The sequence below is a fragment of the Hylaeus anthracinus genome, unplaced genomic scaffold (assembly GCF_026225885.1).
Source record: "Hylaeus anthracinus isolate JK02 unplaced genomic scaffold, UHH_iyHylAnth1.0_haploid 0, whole genome shotgun sequence".
Lineage (NCBI taxonomy): Eukaryota > Metazoa > Arthropoda > Insecta > Hymenoptera > Colletidae > Hylaeus > Hylaeus anthracinus.
Window position 1 is genome coordinate 16,176,255 of NW_026533254.1, and position 21,445 is coordinate 16,197,699.

The window sequence follows — 21,445 nt, forward strand, 5'->3', positions numbered from 1 at the left end:
TCGTCGAAGTATTCGAGCAGTAGTCTACTCAAATATGGAGGTACCACTCGAAGCCTATCTCTACCATTCGAGTCGTCAAATATTCGAATATAAAGTACCCGCTCGAGGCTCATCCTCAATATTTGAATACTACATCAAGTATTCGAATAGAAATCTACTCGAACACCGAGGTATCTACTCAAAGTCCATCCCTAGCACCCGCATCGTCAAATATCGACCACTAACATTCAAATACCAAGCAACCTACTCCAAGTCCGTCCCTGGTACTCGAATATTCAGACTAATACTCAAACACTGATCTACTATTTCAAATCCGCTCTTCTCGTAGAAGGGAGACGCATCTCGCGAAACGTGGACGGTCGCTTGTTCGCGTGCATGTCGGTCGGAGCGAGTTCGTCAAGAGATCGTTCGCGGAGACTTCGGCGTGCAACCTACCTACCTACATAAACACGATGCTCCGCTTTGCTTTCCGTTCTCCTTACGAGCCCCTGCATTGCACCTCCGCGAGAAAATGAGAGAAAGAGGAGCAGCCAGATGAGCGGCACGACGGCGAAGAAGGTGGGGAGAAGGGAGGGGGAGGGGCGGAGAGGAGCCGAGAGGGAGGCAGGAGGGTTACGAAAAAAGGTCGAGAGTTGAGAGTAGGCAACCCAATTTTGTGACGCTTAAGGTACATATTTCGATGTGTTGCATAGGTCAAGGTCGCTCGAGACGTTTAACCAGGGAAACGTCAGTCGTTCTAAATGGTTCATCAGTGACGCGTACAGCCAACGACGAATCCCTGGAGACTCGGAACAATTTTAACAAGCCAACTTCCCCGATGGCTTCTGGATTATTTAAATGGGCTTTCGTAACAATGAAACTCGAATTTCTAGGGCTAACGGGAGGCGATTTTTGAACGAGGAAGCACCGAAGACCTTTACGATTGAAGTTTCTATTTTTGGTTATGCCATTGCGTGAATCGAAGAGGAGCCGAGCTTCGGATTGAAATATTTAGTTAATATCGACCGAGAGTCTGTTAACAGAAAACACCTTTTAATCAATGTGTTTACCTCGTTGAATTCGTTAACCGTGTCGTGGACTATTTAAAATTACCACTAAACCGATCGAACGATTGACTAGTCCCGACTTTTTTCAATTGTACGCGAAAATATTTCGCGTTGTACTAAATTGAACGATGCACGAAGCAATTGCAACATCATTTATATACCGTATATAAGAACCGAATATATAAAAGTTGGAAAAAGGTCATTTGACCAAGTGCGATAAATTTAGTGTTTAATATCAGCGAGCATAGATGACGCAGAGAATCCTCTTCCAGAAAATAAATCACGAGAATCAGCGACGAATCCGCCTTCCAGCGGTGCTTTGCAATTTTTCTTTTCCTCCCCGTCGGGTGGGAGTAATTATGTTCATGCACGAATGGCCTATTTAATTCAATGAAACGAGCCATTGACGAGCCTATTCAGCCGTACGACAACGACGAGGTCACGTAACACAACAGACCACACCCACACGCGCGCGCTCACGAGCGTGAATTGCACCCACGCGTTGCGCGCGTACACCGTACGGAGCGTTGGAGACGCGTGATTGTACAATTAATTTGATTTTATGGCTCGTCGATCTTGTAACAGCGTCGGGATGCTGGCAGGATAATCCGTCGATCGACCGAGGGGATTCTTACGCTTCTGGAAACCTTTCGAGATCGTGCCGTTCTCAAGCATGGCGGTGCTCGATACTAAAAGTTGGCCGATTTCATTCGTAGACTTCAAACTTCTCCCTAAGTTACACGATTACTAACGATATTTAATAATCGAGTATTCGTTCGGAGTATTCGTTCGAGTATTCATTCAGTTGTTAATATCAACTGACTTTGGTGGTTTGTTGGTAAACAATGATTTTAATAGAGAATTAATTTTGTTGATGGATTAGTTTTGCTCCTCCTCTCGTCGAACACAAGGACACACGCGTAATAAGCAACCTGGGGACGTTTATGCATCTATGCGAGTTTATGGAAATGAATATACGAGAAAACGTACGAAGACGTGTATAAATGCAAAAATACGTAAAATGATATCGGTGATATCGAATGGCGATCGATCAACAAATATATAAAACGACAATATCATCAATGATAACACACACGTTCATTTAAATCCGTAAAAATACGAATTCTCAAGAACACTCGTACTATAATAATAATTATGCGTCGACCTCGCGTTAAACGAAAGAGCACAACTAATATCGAGGCTTCGATGACTCACAGTATTTTGCAAGCATACCCTGAAAGGCAACGTCTCGCTAAAACTTCCGTGGCTACCTAAAAGTTAACATTTTCCAGCACACCGATCCGATTCTGATATCGGACCGCATCGTCCGTCGAAACGATCGCGTCCTCTTCCCGCCAAAATCCGCGAGACGTCAAGTGGCCTCAAATTCGACGAGAACGCGCGTTCGCGCGCAGTGTGTTCCACTTATTCAACCAATTACCAGACGCTTCGAAGGTTTTTCACATTTTCCTCTCGCTTCCCAGCGAAAGTACGTGGAAATGTTGCACAACTCCCCCGCCACTCCCCTCCCCACCTCCTACTCACCACCCCTCCCAGCCCCCTTCAAAGCTGCACCGCACTCGAAAATTTCGTCGCCGATACCGCACCGCGGGGAACACGATCTTGTTTTCTACTCGACCAAGAAAGCAAAGTGAAAACACGGTTTCGCGGTAGAATTTCCACGCGCGATAAGGGACACGGTCTCGGCGGCTCACGGCCTCGATTCGTTCTACCTTTTCTCGCAGGTTTCCCAACCAAAACCGCGATACAGCGTTCCGAGTCGTTACCAAATTCTTTCGAAAGCTTTTCGCGTTAGCTCCCCGTGAAAGCCGCTGGGAATGTTGCAAGCCGCGCGCCATATTTTTCCCGGGGCGAACGAGCCGCGATATTAAACGTCGGAGTTCGGAAAAATCGAGTGGAACGGACCAACCTGTTCAGGATCCGATGTTTACGCTCCACTTTAACATAATACGTCGCGGTCGTGGCCGCCGGGCATCACGGGACGCTTGGGAAAATCTTTGGAAGGAAATCTTTCCTGTCGTAAATATACTGGTTGGACTGGAATACGATATTCCAAATAAAAATACTGAACTAAAAATACTCCTCGCATTTACCTCTCTTATAATAACTCTATAATAGCTCAACGATTTCGTACGCTTCCTACACGAGTGCCATTTTACTCCGCAACGCCCTTCGCGCACCTAAAATGTCACCACGGCTTTGAACGCCTCCGAGATAAATAAAAAAAGAACAAAGGCAACGATAGCTCACCGTTCCTTCTCTAATTTCCTACATTTTCACGCTGAAACCGTCCAATGATTCTTGGCATGGATTCCGGGCCATTTTACGCCAGCCTAAAAACGACGGCTCGACATTTCTAGAAATTCCGCCGATCGTTGCAACGGGGGCTGCGAAAGAAGAGAAAAAAGAAAAAGTGCTGATTACACGTTTCGACGTCGATTGTTGCGCAGACGGAGCCGTCCGTTGGCAAACCGGCGCGCGATCGCGGGAATCGCGTTGTTGCGCGAGTGGCTGTGTTCTACATTCTTTTTTTCGGAGGCGCGTGAATTTTAGGTTAGGTCGCGAATCGTCTTCGGAGCGTTCTCCCGCGAGGTTACGTTCGCGTTCTAGAATCGCGAAATTGTGCAACGTCGTCGCGCGTTGCGCCGTGCTCGCGCTTATTGGAACCATCTTTGAAAGCGCATTTTGAAATCGATCCGTCGGCTTTCGGGCTTGGGTGGCTGTTTTACGATCGTATGCGAATATTAATTTACCAACGGAAATTAATCGTAGAATTTAGTAAAATGTTGAGCAACAAGAAAGCTGAAGGAATTACACAAAATGGAGGGGAAAAAAAATTTACAAATTAATGAATACATGAAATGGATGACTGATCTATAGTATAGTATTAATGATCTTTACGTATCTGTTAATATAAAAGAATAATAAAATTAGTGATGTAAAAGTATATAAAGATTGCCGATCCGCTATCCTCCTTTTAATTTCGAACTAATCCTGGCACAACGAGCATCGCTTTGACGAGTATCGTCTCTAACAGAACGAAAAAACAAACAAAAAAAAAAAAAAAACAAAAAAAGATGAAAGAACGTCGTTCTACAATCGCGCTCGAGCACCTCGAAACCCGACGACCCGGTAATTGCAGCCGATTAAACATAACAGTTTTCAGCCGTTCGGGATGTATGTACCTACGTGTGCTCCAAATCGCAAGTAGAATGTGTTTGTGACTTCGCCACGCGATAAGTGGACCGAGACGAAGTCCTGTCTCGTCACAACGAGCCTTTTGTACGTAGCTACGAGATCTGTACGGATAACGACTGTGTAGCTGTTTTTAGGCGTTAATCGGGAACGATTGTAACGCTCAACGCGTCAATTCAGCGCGATGGCATCAATTTTCAGGAAATTGCCTGCTACCGATCTCGCGCGTTCCATTGTTACTTGTTCCAGTTTGTACAATTCTTTTATACATAGAAAAATGTCTACTTTCAATGATGACGCGACGAATCATTCGGATCAGATTTTATTGGTACCACAAAGGTGTCATTTGATGAAAGGTGGACAAAGGAGTTGGACTCAAAGGGTCGATATACAATTCAATCAAATATTTTTTTATTAAATTTTTCGTATCTTTTAGAAACAAAGAGACAAAATTATTTTCCAAACGATCCAGTATCTCGAGTCCTGTTTACAAGAATCCTGCCACCGAAGAACGTACATCTCCCGAAGTAACCTCGCTCCCGTTCCTAATTTTCATGACCCACCTCCTCCCTAATCGAACATTCCTCCTACGGATATCATAAACGTGCGATTCGAAGCTTTCAACCGGTCGACCCGCTCGAGACAAGATCCTTGCAACGGAGACTCGAGAGTCGGCGTCTGTATCACGCCACGAACTCCCATTCGGGGAATTTTTATGACTCGTGACGGCATTCGGGCAACGATACTTAGTTACTGTTACGTTAACGACGGGTTTCGTAATAAACCGTCGAGGCTAGACGTCTCCGGGAAAGCAGCTGGCATTTAAGTCCACGACGATATATTCGTAAATACGTCCTCCAGGGTCGCGCTGAAAAATTTATTCGCGACTGGGTCTCGCGGAGTTTAATTCAGTCTGACCTCAAGGTGTGGCCTAGCCGCGAACCTGATCGCGCTTATGAATTTTTCGTCGACCCTTGGATGGTGCTAAACGTAGATGGCCGTTTAAATCCAGCGCTTAACCAAATATGGGTGTACAGGGTTTCCCGAAAATGTCGGAGGTCCTTGAAATGCTCGGAGGGTGATTTGAAACAATTTTTTCCTTAGCGAAAATGTCGTCCGAGGCTTCGTTAAGGAGATATTAACGGAAAAGCCCGACCAATCGGAGCGCGAATTTGTCTACGATAACTGCACAGAAATCGTCCCCACTACTGGGGAGTATACCTCTTGAAGGGTCTAGAAAGTTCGATCGCCGAGCGGTGTTTACATGATCGTATATTTTCTGTTGTTGCCGACTAGAGCTTCGTGAGACAATTTCATGCGACGGTGAAACTTTTATATAATTTACTTCTTCGTTGTAAAACTTTTACCATGATATTCCTGGCATTTGTCTAGTTGAAATGAGACCAGATCATGGGTATATGAGTTCCGTGGAGAAAACCATCATCGTCGCTTTTTCCTAAGATAGAGAAAAATTCATGCAGTAGAGCGGTCGTTAATCCCATTCCCATAGCCCTTCTTATCCGATTACTCTACACCATATCATCCATCTTCTATCACCTCCATTATAAAATAATGATCTGTTTAACAGTCGATCCAAGCAAATCCATTTGATCCCTTTAATCTCAAGCAGATTATTCGATCAAACAAACGAACATCAAATGACACTCGAGTAGCTCGACAAATATCTGTCGCGCCCTAAATATCGAGCAACACCATCATCCCTAATTATTACGAATTTCCCAATGATATTTCTGCGGTTGTTGTCCGACCTGGTTTTCCCGTTTGTTTCGCAAACAATACCGATAAACGAAACAAACAACCCGGAAAACGTCTTCCTAGTATCGCTAGAGGTGCTTGTCCTCGGCGTTGGCTGACGCTCGGAGCATCCTCGCTGGAATACTTCCGACCGAAAGTTTCGCAGCGAAGTTAGCATCGATTTTCGTGCCGCGAGGGAACCATGGGGACGGCTTTTGTAGCCGTATCCTTTCATTCGTATTCCGAGGGACGCTTTCCGCGATATTTTTACCAAGGAGGCGGGTATTCCGCGGCGGATTTTCGTACTCCGCGAATCGAGGCCGATCTGATCGTTACCGGAGTCTCTCGACGTCGACGGAGTATCAGATTCCATGGAAAATGCTTTTCTTTCTTTTTTCATTTTTATTCGAACCGTACATTTCCGAGCTGCATATTCATTTCTCGTTGTCGCGAGTTGCCGGGCGCCACGCATCTGCGTTCCTGTCGTTTAAACGAGGACGATTGTTGCCTCTTGGATAATTCATCGCGTGATTTCTCTGATCCACTCTTGCGGGCTCCAGTTAGAAAACAAAGCGACCAAGAAATTAAAATGTACGAACAACGGAGAGATAAATCCAAGAAAGATCGATCCGAGTAAGAAAATGGAAACTATATATATATATATTATTGAAATTTATCGAGTAACACCAAAGCAATTAAAACAGCGTAAGGGTTATAGAAAGCCAGCGTGGCGACCAGTGTAATCCTATATTGCCGACACGGTTCAGGCCAGTCGCTGTTCTAACGCAAGTAGGCGAGCTAACCGGCCGAGAGAACTAGGCGAAATTAGAATGTTTGCTCGATCGCGCATTGCAGCGTGCTCCGGCACACGAAACTTCTAACGTCGAATCAATTTCAGGACGAGGGAAACGAGAAGGGCTCTGTCTCCCTCTTCCTGGCCCCGTGCTCTGCCCGCTTCGAAAGGAAAGTTCGTCGTGTTACGACCCCGGAGATTGCGATAATCTCCGTGGAGCGTTGAACACGTGTTTCGCGGACGAAAAAAGGGCACCAGGTAGCGAGACAACGATAAACCTCGTCGACTACTGGCCATTCCGATCGTCAAGTTCGACGCTCTGTACTTGTCGAGCAAACATGAAACGAGCTGTCTTCGCTCCCTCGAAGCGATGACTTAAACCCCCCATAATTATCCGTGAGCTAGCTCGTACATAAATTTCAATAAGTTCCCCGCCACGGATCGCGAGATATGACCGATTCGTCGTGAAACGAGCCGAAGGACATTTCGATGGCGTTCCAACACAGCGCCGGAGTGCTAAACTGTGACCACTGAAATCTCGAGGTCGGTCTGTTACTTTTTATAGAGCCATTTCAGACGTCTTTTAACGCCAGCACTTGCCGCGACGTTGACTTTGACATTAACGTCGACGTTGACGTTGCTCTTGACGGTCCAATCGGACGGATGGAACCGTCTTGTTTTCGATGACTGTTAGCTCTTTAATGATTTCACTTCTAGGTCACCTTCGCGCAAGTGCGTTCACGTCACACCGTTTCTACCCAGACAGTTTCGATTCTTTTCGCCTGTCTCCGTTCATTTCGTCGCCACAGAGTCCACGTTGACAAATACCGTCAAAGAAATATTAACACAAACGTATAACAAATATTATCACACGTGGAACACGTCTTAAAGTTGTACGCGATACGGAGCCTCGGGTTAATTTAGCTTCCGTATGAACAATATTTGTTTCTCGTTTGGTTAATTCTCTTCCTTTCAAATCGGAGCATCAAGCTTCATCAGTGGTCGAGGAACCTGATAAATCACTTGCTTCGACTTACTTTTCACGAAGCGCGGACAATGACGTTTACGAGCTAATAAAACATGTCGGTACATGCGTCTTTCAATCGGGGAACAGGCACTTGCACAATCCGGGATATTGGCAGCGATCAATCACGCGTCGCGAATGGCGAGCCCACGGGTTATCTCCGCGACCCACGCTCACCTGTGGGCTTCCATGCTACTTCCATGCTAATCGTCGAGATAGGAAATATTATTGAAAAATTATACTCGCAGATAGGAGACATTAGCTCGGTCGCCGTTAATTGAATACGTCTTCGTTTCATGATGTATGAGCTTGATTGTCTGTCATTAATTGTTCGTTATTTTTTTTTTTTTTTTTTTTATTAAAGTGCACGGGTATACCCCTCTTTTTCTTCACAAAATTATAGCCTTATAATACAGTTGTATACACGTGTCTTATATTTATTTTTACAAAAACAGGAACTTACAAATAAAGGTTTTTGTGAAATTCAACTGTTCTTGGTTTTTATTTCTAGTCAACCGTGATTTAATAGTTCCTAAATGGATTCCGAAAAGGTTAAGCCAATACCTTTTACTCGAGGACGTAAATAAACGCGTTCGGCTACTTTCGTTTCTTCTCCAGGCACTACTCGAAGCTACTCAAATTTTCGCGGCGCAAAATGTTGAAAAGTGACGGTAATAAGGGTAAAATGTGTAACGCGGCGTCCAACTTGGAAATTCGAACGAGGGTAATGGAAAATCGTGATAATGAGTACGAGGAAGAGGGGAGGGACGGGGGCGGCGAGGAACGCAAGCAAGGCATTAGAGAGATAGATGGATGGAAGAGAGAAAGAGGAAGAGTTTCTCAAGTGATGCGACCCTGTTTCTAAACGGCGCGCTCCGTATCTGCATGGCTCGCAAATACCATCGCGAAGCGTACCAAGATCGCTCGTAAATCACCGACTGGCTACACGGGAACGCTTCGTTTTCATTATCGCCGAGCGAAAATTAAAGAACAATGCACCAGCGCCTTCTTTATCGCTCCCCGTTACTTACCAGACGCTACGCGATCCGTGACGAACTGAACGTCCAAAGAAAATTGGTTCTCATTCGAACGTTTCTCTTGGATTGTTCTCCAAGTGTCGTCTCGAAAAATGGAATTAGTGCGGATTGGTAAAATATAGTTGCATTTAATTGGGAAAAATGTCTTTAAGACTAATTTGCATTTGTCCTTTATGGAAAGAAATAGTTACGAATGAATATTTGTAGGTTTACTGTTGACATCAAAAATTGCATCTGTATCTCTAGAATTATTCTAGAATTATTCTAGAATTATTCAGAAGAAAAAAATCGTAAGCACAACAAATTCCAAACTTTAATCCGAACGTTCGACTATATATTCCTCCTCCCTGAGAATTTTTTGAACCCCCGCAATGCCCTCTCAGGCCCACCTAATCGGCTGAAAGACATCCGTCCCGCGCTGAGCGCGGACTCGGGCACGTGGCCAGCCGCAGGAAGCGCGGTTAAAAGGACAAGCGGCGTGCGAGTACTTCCGGGGAATCGCGGAACGGGGAAAGTGAAGATCCACGTGTGCCTAGCGCGACGGGAGGCGGAGGTGGAGGGAAAAAAGGCGGCGACAAACGCAAACGAGGAACGCGGCGATTCCGCGTGCGCCGGCGACGACGACGGAGGGATCGAGTGCGGCCTATTTGATCGAGAGGTGGCAGATGACGCGATTCGAGAGTGAGGGAGAGGGGAGGAGAGGACATACACTGTCGCTCAAAAGTATTATTCGAGTACTTTTACATCACTAGTGGAAGGAAGAGTTTAAAGTTACCGAATGTAAGATTTTCTTCGCTGCTTCGGTAGTTTTTTAAACTCTTGCTTCCAGTAGCGACGTAAAAGCACTCGAATCACAGAATCGTCCATGATTTTATCAAAACGAACAAAAATTAAACGATCGATAAATAAACGTTGGTGATAGTTAAATATGAAGGAGCTTGTAAGCGACTGTATAAGGACTGTATGTATAAGTTCGTGGGTAATACGTGTGGTGGGAGAGTCTCGTGCTCTCTCATAAATAGGAATAGAAATAGAAATAGCGAGAGAGGAGAAGACAGAGAGAGATTACGAGATCGTTCGTAAGGTGTGAGATTGCTAGTCGTGTCGAGCGTGATCAATTGCGATTGACTATAATTTAAGAAATATACTGAGTTTGTGTCTAGAAGGAGGACAATTAAAGTGTATTTTATTTATAAAAAAACCGTACAGGTCAGCACCTACTTGTCAGAAGCTATATAACGATATATACAAAATTGCACAAACTGAAACAACGTGAAAGACGCACGAACTTTTGGTTCACCCTAATATTATGCTATGACACCTCAAAAAAAGATAACAATATTAATTTATGTAAGCGTTCTAAATACCTTTCGTAGAATATTCTAAGTACTCACGTTTTTTCAAATAAAAGGAAGCGTCCGGATACTTTTGAGCGGTAGTGTAGACGGGGATCTGGGGAGCGGGGAAGAGCCGCTGAGAGAGGGCAGGTAGGCGCGTGCCACTTTGCCCGCCAAGAAACGCGGTCATAGCCTCGGCACGTCTGACTCGTCGCTACGCTCGACTCCTCGAGCTGCTTCGCGGACCTTTCGGTTGGCGAGTCCTTTTTCTCGCGCCTATGCAACGACCCGTGCGCCGAGGCTCCTTTTGGCCACGGGGAGAAAAGGTTGCGGACCGAGACGACCGAGGAAGTCGCTGCGGCGTCTGGGAATCGCTGGCGCGGGAGGAGCAGGTCTCGGAGGGACAAATATAACGATCTACTTCGGTCAGGTACGAGTGGTCTGTTAAGTGATAGCCTTGCTGGGCACGAATGTAGGTTTTCCTCTGCGCGATGGAAGCCTCTTGGCCATGGGCTAGTGGGGTGACCGTAACTTCAGGATTTGTTATGTTGGGATCCTTGGACACTCGAGAGTCCTGATACGCGATTTTTTTAGATATCAAGCATTGGTACAGCGAATGGAAGATTGTAGGATTGCTTTGAACTAGAATCAGACTCGACGTGAACGTATAATAAAAAAAAAAAAAGGAATCTAACCCCTTGAGGACCTTTTCCATCGATCCAAACATCCCCCAAGTTTCGACTCGAAACTTAAATTAACACAAAAATGGGTGACAGGACTTTTCATTAAGTGATGGAACGCAACGATTGCCACTTTCGGGTCTTGAGGAAAAGGTTCTGTTTTTCCTTAAAGCAGAAAGAGGGGTTTTGGGGTCTTTTGCAGGGACAGAAAGTGACGAACCTCGGTCCGACAAAATAAGTCAAGCGGTACGGGTCGTCGTGAATTTCGGACATCTTTCCTCTACCATTCTTATATATGTTGTAACCTGTGAGAAAATAAAGTTTATAAAGATACAATTGTAACATTAAGAAACTACGAAAATCAATTCCAAATATAAGACGCTGACGGAAATAAATTTGTTTCTTCGTAAATCTCAAGTTCGTTAAATTTTCACGAGTTTCAGCAACGCGTTAAACTCGACCCGACCAGATGTAAATCACGTCGAAACGGAACCAGGCGGCGATAGATCCCCATTCTAATCCACGGTCGCGTTTCTTTTGTTCCAATCGTAAATATCGTCCGTGTCTACTGTCTCCCGTTATCGCAGCCTCGGATAAACCGATCGGGTCCGGATAGGAACCAGATGTATCAGCCACGCAGCCTCGTTTTTCCACGATGCTCGTAGATGATATCTGAATCTCCGTTTGACCCCCAGCGAGAACACGCGAAACAAGTCCGACCAGAATTTACAGACCGCGATGCGTTTGATGCTCTTTTCCAGCTCGGGAACGGGATTACGGCTACGTCAGCTGCCGCGGAAGAAACGGCTCGCGACTGCTCGGTGGCTCGATTGCTTTTTCGCTGCCGGGGAAGAAGAAGCAGGAAAAAGAAACATTTCTTCGCGAACAACTTCGTAAATCGTTTGGCGCGTCACGTAAATATTTTCCGGCCGGCAGACGGGGAGAACGGTGGATCCAGTCGGATTTACACATACGGCATGAACGATCCCGCTGAAACGCTTAGCAGCTGGCGCATTAACGCGTTCACCGTATCTCGGGATCTTCCCCTAACCCGTTTGGTTTATGACGCGTTTCCTCGCGCAATCAACACCGTACATAATGATCACAGTTGTCGTACTTCGGATGTCGCGCCTAAAATTCTTTCGCAGAAAAGGAGACCATACATGAAATAAGAATAATATACGTATAGCTTTAGAAAATACGATATACTTCGATTCAAGTCTGAATTATTTCTCTGTTTTTTTTTGGTGGAAATCAAGAAAAAGATCAAAAGCGTCGAAATTTGAAACATTTAAGTCTTTTACCGAAAAAATCAATTAATTTTATAGAAGAATTCAAATATTTTTATTTGTATTTTTTTTCGTAAAGTTCACACAAAAACGCACCTTTCGAAAAACAAAGTCTAATTCGATCGATTTTTGGCAGAGCTGTAACTGTTCGAGAAAATCGACGTTATTTTTGAAAAATTCGTAACGTTTTTTTTTTTGGCTCGGTACAAAAATCTACAAAAATTCACAAAAAGGTATTCTCTACAAAAATTCACAAAAAGGCCCTATGATATAAAAAAAAAATTTTAGCCGAATCAAAAATGGTCGATCTCCGAACTCCAAAAGTCCAAAAAAAAAACCTGCCTCCCGTACTTATCTGCTCATCTCGATCGATTTCAATTTCCCGCCAGCTAAAAATGCGGCAAGATCTGGGGAAAATAGTATCGAGAAGCCCCTGGAGCTCATCCGGCGTATCCTCGAAGTGGCCCAGGGGCGTAACCAGCAGTGGGTCGCGGCCGAGAAGATGCCTATCACGGAGAAGGTTTCAACTGGACGAGAGAAGGTCGCCGATTTCACGAGGCTCCCGCTCTTTCACGGGCCGACGACGCTGGGTTGCCCCCGAAACCCTCATACCTCGATGCGCCAGTCGAGATATCTCCTTTTCCGCGGTTTTCTCTAATTGAACTAGTTCTCTGAATCGTCGCCGACATTTCAAGGACCTTCCCGTGCGCAAAACACAATGACTCCCGCGGCGGAGCTCCGTGAGCGCCATTTCCACGAGTTTTCTCTTCAATTAAAACGCTCGCGCTCTTATCGATACCAGCGACGTCCTCGCTGGTCCTCGCTAGACCCGTGAGAATCTTTACGAGTGATCGTCAAAGTTAGGATTATTCTGTATTAATATTTCTATACGTACGAAATTCACTTTTGTTGAATTTAAACAAGGACCCGGGAACAACTTATGGGACAACCTAATTTTTACAATTTCGCGAGATTCACGAATCCTATGCTATTTTCGTTAAGATTTCATCTTTAGGATTAATTTATTGAATTCCTTAGGAAAAAGGTCCTGTCGCCCACGTTGAACTCCATTTTCCACGAAACTTATCCGACTTTCGTAACGGCACGTATCTACCCAGCGGCTCGCGAGCGATTTTCCCCGATTTCCTTTCCCGTCCCGAGCCGCTTTCCTGTTGAATATTCAGCCAAATCGCACCGGAGGGATCGTTATCGACGCGTTTCGCGTGAAAACGTGGGCGTCGCGGGTCGGAAAAGCCTCGATGGGCGTGTCTTCGTACGAGGTTTCCTAGGGGAAAGTGTTTTCCGGAGGTGAAAGTTCGCGCAGCCCGAAACTTCGTGCAACGGCGTCGCGGTGGCTCGAACCGTACGCGAAAAGAGAAATCGGAGGACGACCGATTATTCTAAACAATAGAGGAGGGGAAAAGTATTCTCCTTAAATCAGTTCTCCGTGGTGTTTATCTCGCGGAATCGATCGGGTTGGGTATCGTTCGAGAGGCGACTCCGCTCGTGCGTTTGTCGTGGTTCGCGCGCAGAAATGACTAAGTACGGGGAGGGGAGAAAAGAAAGAACGAGACACGGCGAAAGTTTCTCGCGAGAGACCGAAATTACTTCTGGCGAGGAGTGAGGCCAGCGTACGGGTGTCGACACCGTCTGAAACCGTAAAGAGAACAAACGAACGCGTTTGATCGCGACCCATAGAGAATCAACGGCGTTAACAGCAACGTAATCGGGTCCCTCTCCCGCTGTTAGTATATCTTTTCGAAGACGAGGCGATGTCCTACATTCGCGGCACGAGGCTCCCGCCGTCTCTGGTTGCCCCTCTTTTTCCACCTGGTTCCTGGCCCCGGTTATATTTAGTCGATATTTCATCCGTTTCACGCCGAACCCGATTAAAGCTGATTATCGCGCCAAGTCGAGGTGCTCCGAAGGGGACGAGTTTTTCGCTGCCACCTTTCCATCGCAAGAAACGCGAATCGCTCTCGACAGTTGCGAGGAACTAGGCTCGCCATCCTTGGATCGCGAGAAAAGACGGTTACTCCGTGGTGAAACGATCATTTTTGGCTCCGCGGCAAACTAATAATTGTTCTGGCTAACGTTTCTACGGATAAGAGTGCCTATACTTTTTCTCGGAACGCGGTGAATAACTGAACGAAATTTTGTTTGGATTGCTTAGCTTCTCGGAATCATTAAACGAAGATTAAATTGAACCACAAATTTGGACCAGCCGATCACTTTTGCAATAAACGTATATAAAAGAAAAATCTCTGAAACATTAGGATTTTCTGTATTTATATTTGTATACACCCGTATATTTTCTGTATTTATAAGTCGTCCTAAATGTTCGTGCCATTTCACAATAGTTTCTCACCTGTCGCAGATAGTCATTATACCGTTACTAGAAAATTTCTGTGGTTTTTTTATTAAATTTCGACACAGTGTTCGGCACGAACTCATGGGACAACCTAATATTTGTACACAACTTCTGCTAACATAAATATAGAACCCTAAATAAATGACTTTAATCCGCAATCAATAAACTGCAAAGACTAAAGTCGCTAACAAGTATCACTAACGAGGTAACTACTTTTGCGATAAACTTGCATAAAAGAAAAAAGTAATTACGTCAAAGTAAAAATCTGTGGAATAGTAAAGCGATTTCGATTCGACGATAAGTGAAAAGAAAGAGTACTGGAAAAGAGGTTGGTAACCCTGGACGAGCCAGTGAGTTTCGAGATGGTATCGCGAGCGTTGCATCTAGCACGATCGTCAGCTTCGAGGAAATAATTCAATCGTGCCACGAGTCCGGTGATAACGCCTAATTGGCGTCCCCCTAACGAAGCCTGGGACACACCGCGCTCGCGTGTTCCCCTTATCAACGCGTTGAAACGGTACCCTCGACTTTACATTTTCGCTCTAGCGAATGGAGAGTGATCGATGGAGGATAGGAGAGAATCAAAGATACTCTCGCTGCGAGCTGTCGTTAATCAAGTTCCATTTACAAGTGAGGTTACAAAAGTCATCCTTTAATAATTAATTAAAACCGTTACATTTCTCGCAAAGTATTAGATGGACTGGAAAGTAATGTCGTTTCTGCGAATCTCAATATTTGTTGATCATTCGTCAGTTCATTTACTTTTAACGATCTGGCATTGAAAGTTTGCACACTATATGGCAACAGGCTGTTGATAACGAGGGTGATTACATAATTCATTAAAAATCGAAACTTATTAAGAATGTGTAAGCGACTGTATAGGGACTGTATGTATGTTGGGTAATATGTGTGGTGGGAGAGCCTCGTGCTCTCTCATAAATAGGAACAGCGAGAGAGAGAGAGAGAGAGAGAGAGAGAGAGAGAGAGAGAGAGAAAGAAAGAAAGAAAGAAAGGTTTCGGAAGGTTTGCGATTAGCATTAACAGGAGTTTAACCGTTTGACTGCTAAGCAATTCTTGCAAGAACGCACGAAAACTGCGGGACATATTTTGACTCGATGTCAAAGACACGCTGAAACTCGCAGCGCGAACGGTTAAAAACGACAAATTGAGTGTATGAAATTTCTGAACCCTTGGAGTCGAGGAAGGGGACTAATGCGATTCGAAAGGACGAGGAGGGAGCTCCGCTTTAGGTCAACGGGTGAAGTAGGTGCGAGGTAGGTTAAAGTAGGTAAATAGCCTGGCGGTGACCCGTCACCTGCGTTCTCGTTCTATCGAGAGCAACGTCTCTCAGTGGGAGGGACACAGCGGAATGAAGATAGTGCTCCCCCCACTGCCGTTCCAGGCGTACCATCGTACGCGCGTTCCATCGGTCGTGGGCTGTTCTTGTTCCGACAGGAACTGTCTCCGTCGTTGCTCGGGACCGATCTGATAAACTTTTCGCCTATTATTGTGACCTGGCATGCAAATCCTTCCCGCGTTAACCCGGTAACCGGTCCGATGAATCAGCCGGCTTTTGTTCGTAGGAAACGATTCCCAACCTCTGCCCCGACGAAGCCAACGCTCGTGAATACGGTTCTGTTCCAGTTGCGCCTCTCCGGTTCGTCTCGTGTCGCAGGCGTGACGTAAACCTCGACAAAGGGGATCGCTCAGCTATATCGGTCGAACCATCTACGATTTATTAGGTTGTCCAGAAAGTTCGTGCCAATTTTTAAGAAAACTACAAACGCACATTTGAATCGAGATATACATTTATTTATATGTACATTTATTGAATTACATGGGCACCATTTTGTTCCACAACCTTTCCACCTTTCAAGGGATGTACATATACAGGGTGTTCAAAAATGTTGGAAGTCGTTGAAAGGGGTGGTTCGGGAGGTGATTTGAAACAACTTTTTCCTTAGCGAAAATGTTGTCCGAGGCTTCGTCGAGGAGATATTAACGGAAAACACTGACCAATCAGAGCGCGAGGATGCCGATGGAGCGCTCGCGATAGCGTATGAGCGCGGCCGCCTAGCGCGTAGCCACGCCTACCGCGGGCGCTCCACCGGCATCCTCGCGCTCTGATTGGTCAATGTTTTCTCCTAATATCTCCTCAACGAAGCCTCGGACAACATTTTCGCTAAGGAAAAAGTTGTTTCAAATCACCTCCCGAACCACCTCTTCCAAGGTGTTACAACATTTTTCGGACATCCTGTATATGTTATTTGTTTTCAGCCATTTCGACACATTCAGACCTGCACTACCTATCAAAAATCGGCATGGACTTTCCGGACAACCCAAATATCTCTCGAATCTCTCAACTTTCAATCTACACTTCGCAGACGATTTCTAAATAATGCCAGCCTCGTCACGGCTGCTCCTATATTAATAGTCTTCCAGCGAAAAACGTCTGTTTTCGTGGCGTTCGAGTCGAAGACCTCCTCGATTAAGAGCGCCACGATTCTTCCAAACCACTCGTTTTTACGAAACCGTTCGGCTTCTTGCGCGTCTCCTCGATACACCGTTTTGCACCATCGACTAGGCTGACCGTCGTCGTAAAACCGTCGTAAAGCCGACGAAACGATTTCGTTAACTGTCAGCCGGGGCTGGATCGACGTGCGGAGCGAACGTCTAGGTCGCTCGATACGACCACGGCGATTGTAACCAGTATTGCAGGCAGGTAGGTTAACAGATTAATAGTTTGTGTATCTAGAAGGCGGCTTAACAACGAAACCAGGCCAGCATCGCCTGGCATAAAGTTCGTCGATACCGCTACGCTCCCGATCGAAGAAAAAACGAAGAAAAGGAGAGGAACGGAGATGAATTTCCGCCGAGATAATAAACAGGTGACTAATACAAAGAGCCTAGCCGCGATAAAGAGCCGTTCGCTGTCTCCCAATAAATCATTCAACCCTCGACGCATCTGGCTGGGAAGTCCCGATGGAAACCCTCTTACGCGATAAGGAGAATACGCGAGTCCTTTCCCAAACTGGATAAAATATTTTTACGAAATAAAGATGACGATTCCAGTGTGCTCTGAATTTAATCAACTTTTCTTTGGCTCATAGTATATTTATTCCGTGACTTAACAGACTTTACTCTGGGACCAGCTTTTTACGAGATCGTATCACGAAACTATAAAACGGAGCAAGATCTATTCTAAATCCTGTTCCAAGCATCGCTAATTGGAACACACGTGGCGATTTTCTATTACCAAGGATTTTCGAGCACGTCGGTTTGAAGGCGAACATTGTAACGCCAGATGTTATTGTCATAAATATCGAGACTGAATTCTTTTAGAGACGCTCGATGATGGTATCAGCAATCATACGGAGAATTCTATTTCTGCCGAGCATTGGTTCAGACTTCTGAAGAAAAACGAGAAACAAGATGGAGCTCGAAAGCGACCTTCCCCCAGTGTTGGAGCGAACGAGCCTTAACGACTTCTACTTTACACCTCCCGAGGCCTGAGAGAATACTCCGATAAATTAGAACTTGAATTCGCGTAGAACTAGACTTAGATACGTCTTAGGTCAGGGACAGAACAACAGATCGATCGAATCGTACACTGTACTCAACCGTGCAAGGTCTTACCACTGGTAATGGAATCCAGTACCTTGCAAATTAGTTCGAACTGCAATCACACATCGTAGATGTTTATCCAAATAAAACGTCCAACAAATCTGGCCCCAAAAACTACAAATTTACGAATAATCTTTTGCTCAACCCTTTATTTACTGGCGGGAGTTTTCCAAAAACTATCGTGACTTTCGAATCCACTTCTACGAAGTTCGTTTTTAATTGTCGGATAGCAAGATTTAAAAAATGTTTGAAAAATTCCGTAAACAAAGGGTGAACACAGGTTGACTGTCAGATAAATATTCTGAAAAATTTCTGCCACGATTTCATATTATTTAGACCATCGGAGATCACAGAATCAAACATCTATCGAGATATTTATTTTCGTATGTTCATAAAAATTCACGAGTTTCGCGTAAATTTCCTTTGACGTTTGAGTTTCATTTATTAATTCTACAGTGAGAAGTACTGTCGCCCATATATGGGTGACATGGCGCTCAACTTGTTGATCGACATCAGAATTCTCCAAAGTCCGCGTCGAATCCACTGTTTCGCTTTCCAGCGAACGAGCGTTCGGATGCGTTGGTCTGTTATCCGCGAATATAAATAAAATGTCGATAGAGGGAGTCGCGCAAGGCGGTCGGCTAGGAGTCGAACGAGACCAGACCTCGAAGTCGAAGATGAGATACACGCGTGGTGCTAGCAGCCCAATCGATAGAAAACGGTGGGCGCGTTCACGTGTAACGAGGAAGTGTTCTCGCAAACAGTTACAAGTGGAGTAGGTTACGCAGATAAGTCGTCACACATACGCCTGTATGTAATTCTCTGCCGAGTGGGCATGTGGGCTCTCAATACGTCGCACGACCGACATTACAGGTGTAATGGACGACAGCCGGTTACAACCCCCGATGTAGCATTTAATTAAAAAGTTGAATTGGAGAGGAATTGGAGAGGATTGTAAGACTCGTAAAATTATCGATATTCGAATCGAATTCAATCTTTGGACGAAATTACGGTAAAACCGAATTTTTGTCTACGCTTTGACGTAATAGAAATATTCGTACTCTTTACGTCCATGAAAGAAATTTGTCTAAATTACAGGTTTGATATTTCCAAATAAATGATTCATTATAAATATGTAAAATAGATATTGGTCTTTTGTTCGTACGAAATTTATTTGGAAACATCGAATCTATAAATTAATTTAGATATAAATGATACAAATGCTTGTGAGACCGACTGTAACTGAAACTCGAACGTATAGTATTTTACACTTCCAAAATGAAAAAAACAGAAAAAAAAAAAACAGAAAAAATGCATAAAGAGCTTAGAAACGTAATAGACGGACGTAATATTGCGTTCGTCCGTTGTAATTTCGTTGTCTCCCAGTCGTCGCTCGAGTCGAGAGGTTAGTGGCGACTGAGAGTCGTCCACGAGCGCGAAGGGTTAAGAGCGCTCGTGTTCGCGTATCCTAGATGAAAACGTTCGGCGTCGTTATCTGAATTGGACGGTGACCTATGCTCGACAGAGGTGTACTGAAAGGCAGCGAGCGAAACGAGGCTTTGGATATCAAACTGGCCAGCGCCTGTTGATATTAGCATTTATTTATATCTCCTGACCTCAAATATGTGTAACGTGGCTCCCCTCCACCTCGTGACAGGCTTGGCTGTACACGCACGCCTCCGTTTTCGAGGTTACGGTGCGAGCTGATATCGAGTTCCATCAAATTCTGTCCGAAGGCGTAACACTGGTGGCTTCTTCGCGATAACGTTCGCTCGTTTTCGAGTGAAACCTCCACGAGCATCCACACGTGCTGGATATACGCACACGATCGACATCCTGAACGATGAGGGATCGATAGGAGTGGGTATCGATGATGTACGTACACACGACGCCTGGCTACTTAATAGGGAGAAAGGTAAGCGTAGAAAGGTAAGTACTTGGTATCAATTATTAGATGGGAATGTTTCTTCGAGGGATAGGTGGTCGATAGAAATAATATAACGACGTTATATAACGAGAGGTAGTTAACAATGGAGGCGGAAGCGATAGATACTGGTGGTACTCAAGGAACTCGATAAGGAAGTACTTGGTGAGTAGTACATCGATATACTTGGTATCAACTTTCGATATTGATAGCGTTTTAGCGAACCTGTACAGAATATTCGATCGATACCGTCACTGTATGATACACAGTAGATACCAGTCGAAGCGACGCGACGCATATCGACGATATTCGACCAATTGAATACTAAAATACTCGACGGAGAGACTTCTGTAACGACGAATACCAAACTCGGTACCAAATACAAGCGCGATACCCTCATCGTCTCGCGGACCAAGCCAACAATTTACATAATTTACGATGGAACCACGATTCATAGCGCAACCATAATTCGTACCACTAGCGATGCTATAATTTACGGTCTGCTATCGACAGAATTGAATCGATAACGTCCCCATCCCAGCTAGACACCCCAGGAACACTCGACGCTTCCAACGTTTCCACCCAAGGACATCATCGCATCGGAAATGTTATCTCGCGCTCGATACGGGTCCCCATCGGTCGATACACTCGCGACGAAAGCCTAACACGATGCTTAATTATTTTTTATTCGCCACCAGCTCGATCGGGAAAACGGAATAGTCTCCTTAAATTCGCACGCGCGGGACTGAACTTGCGCGATTTCCGTAGAGAGCTTTGAACGTAGAAAAAGAAGGACAGCGAATAAAGAAGAGGACGGAGCTAAAACACCAGGGTACGTCGGTGAGTTTCATCGTTGCATTAGTATTGTCTCGCCGAGATATCCCGGATCATGTTACACTACTCGATGGTTTCCGTGCATTTATCGTAGAGAAATTTGTGCATTTAAGGAGACATCACTGTACTCGAACACGACGAACTCATCTCGTACCTTATCTTCTCGTTAGGTACGACCAGACGAGACGTACCGTGTGTACAATGAAGTATTCATAGGCGGCTAATGTGGAACAGAAGGAAAGCCAGAACGGCGAAACAGCCAAGGATAAGTGGAATAGCCGCGGTTGCTCCGAAACAGATACGGAGATAAACCTTCACCAGTCGCGCTGGCCACGATACGAGCAGCGGCGAATGCTTGGCAACCGCCGTTCATGAAATCGCTCTATTGTCCTGCTGTGTTGGCCGGAGTCGTTGCGGAAACCGCCGGGGAAAATGTGCTCCATTTTTTCGAAAATTCATAAAGCAATAAAGTCTTGAGTTTCTGTGACTTCTTCGTGGGAAAATTGTACGTAGCT

The 21,445-nt window shown here is 45.1% G+C and overlaps 1 protein-coding gene and 1 long non-coding RNA gene across 4 annotated transcripts in view; one reads left to right on the forward strand and one right to left on the reverse strand.

Annotated features, from left to right (window-relative positions):
- The window catches only part of LOC128890716 (origin recognition complex subunit 2), a 77,747-nt gene that overhangs the window by 33,938 nt on the left and 22,364 nt on the right, over nt 1-21,445 (reverse strand). The window lies entirely within an intron of this gene.
- Nucleotides 19,537-21,439, forward strand: LOC128890955 (uncharacterized). 2 transcript variants are annotated; one of them, XR_008460710.1, is made up of 3 exons: nt 19,537-20,261; nt 20,795-20,928; nt 21,101-21,439. It is a non-coding gene; the product is annotated as an uncharacterized LOC128890955 (long non-coding RNA). The 2 variants fall into 2 exon arrangements; XR_008460711.1 differs by having other exon boundaries at nt 19,537-20,087; nt 20,152-20,928.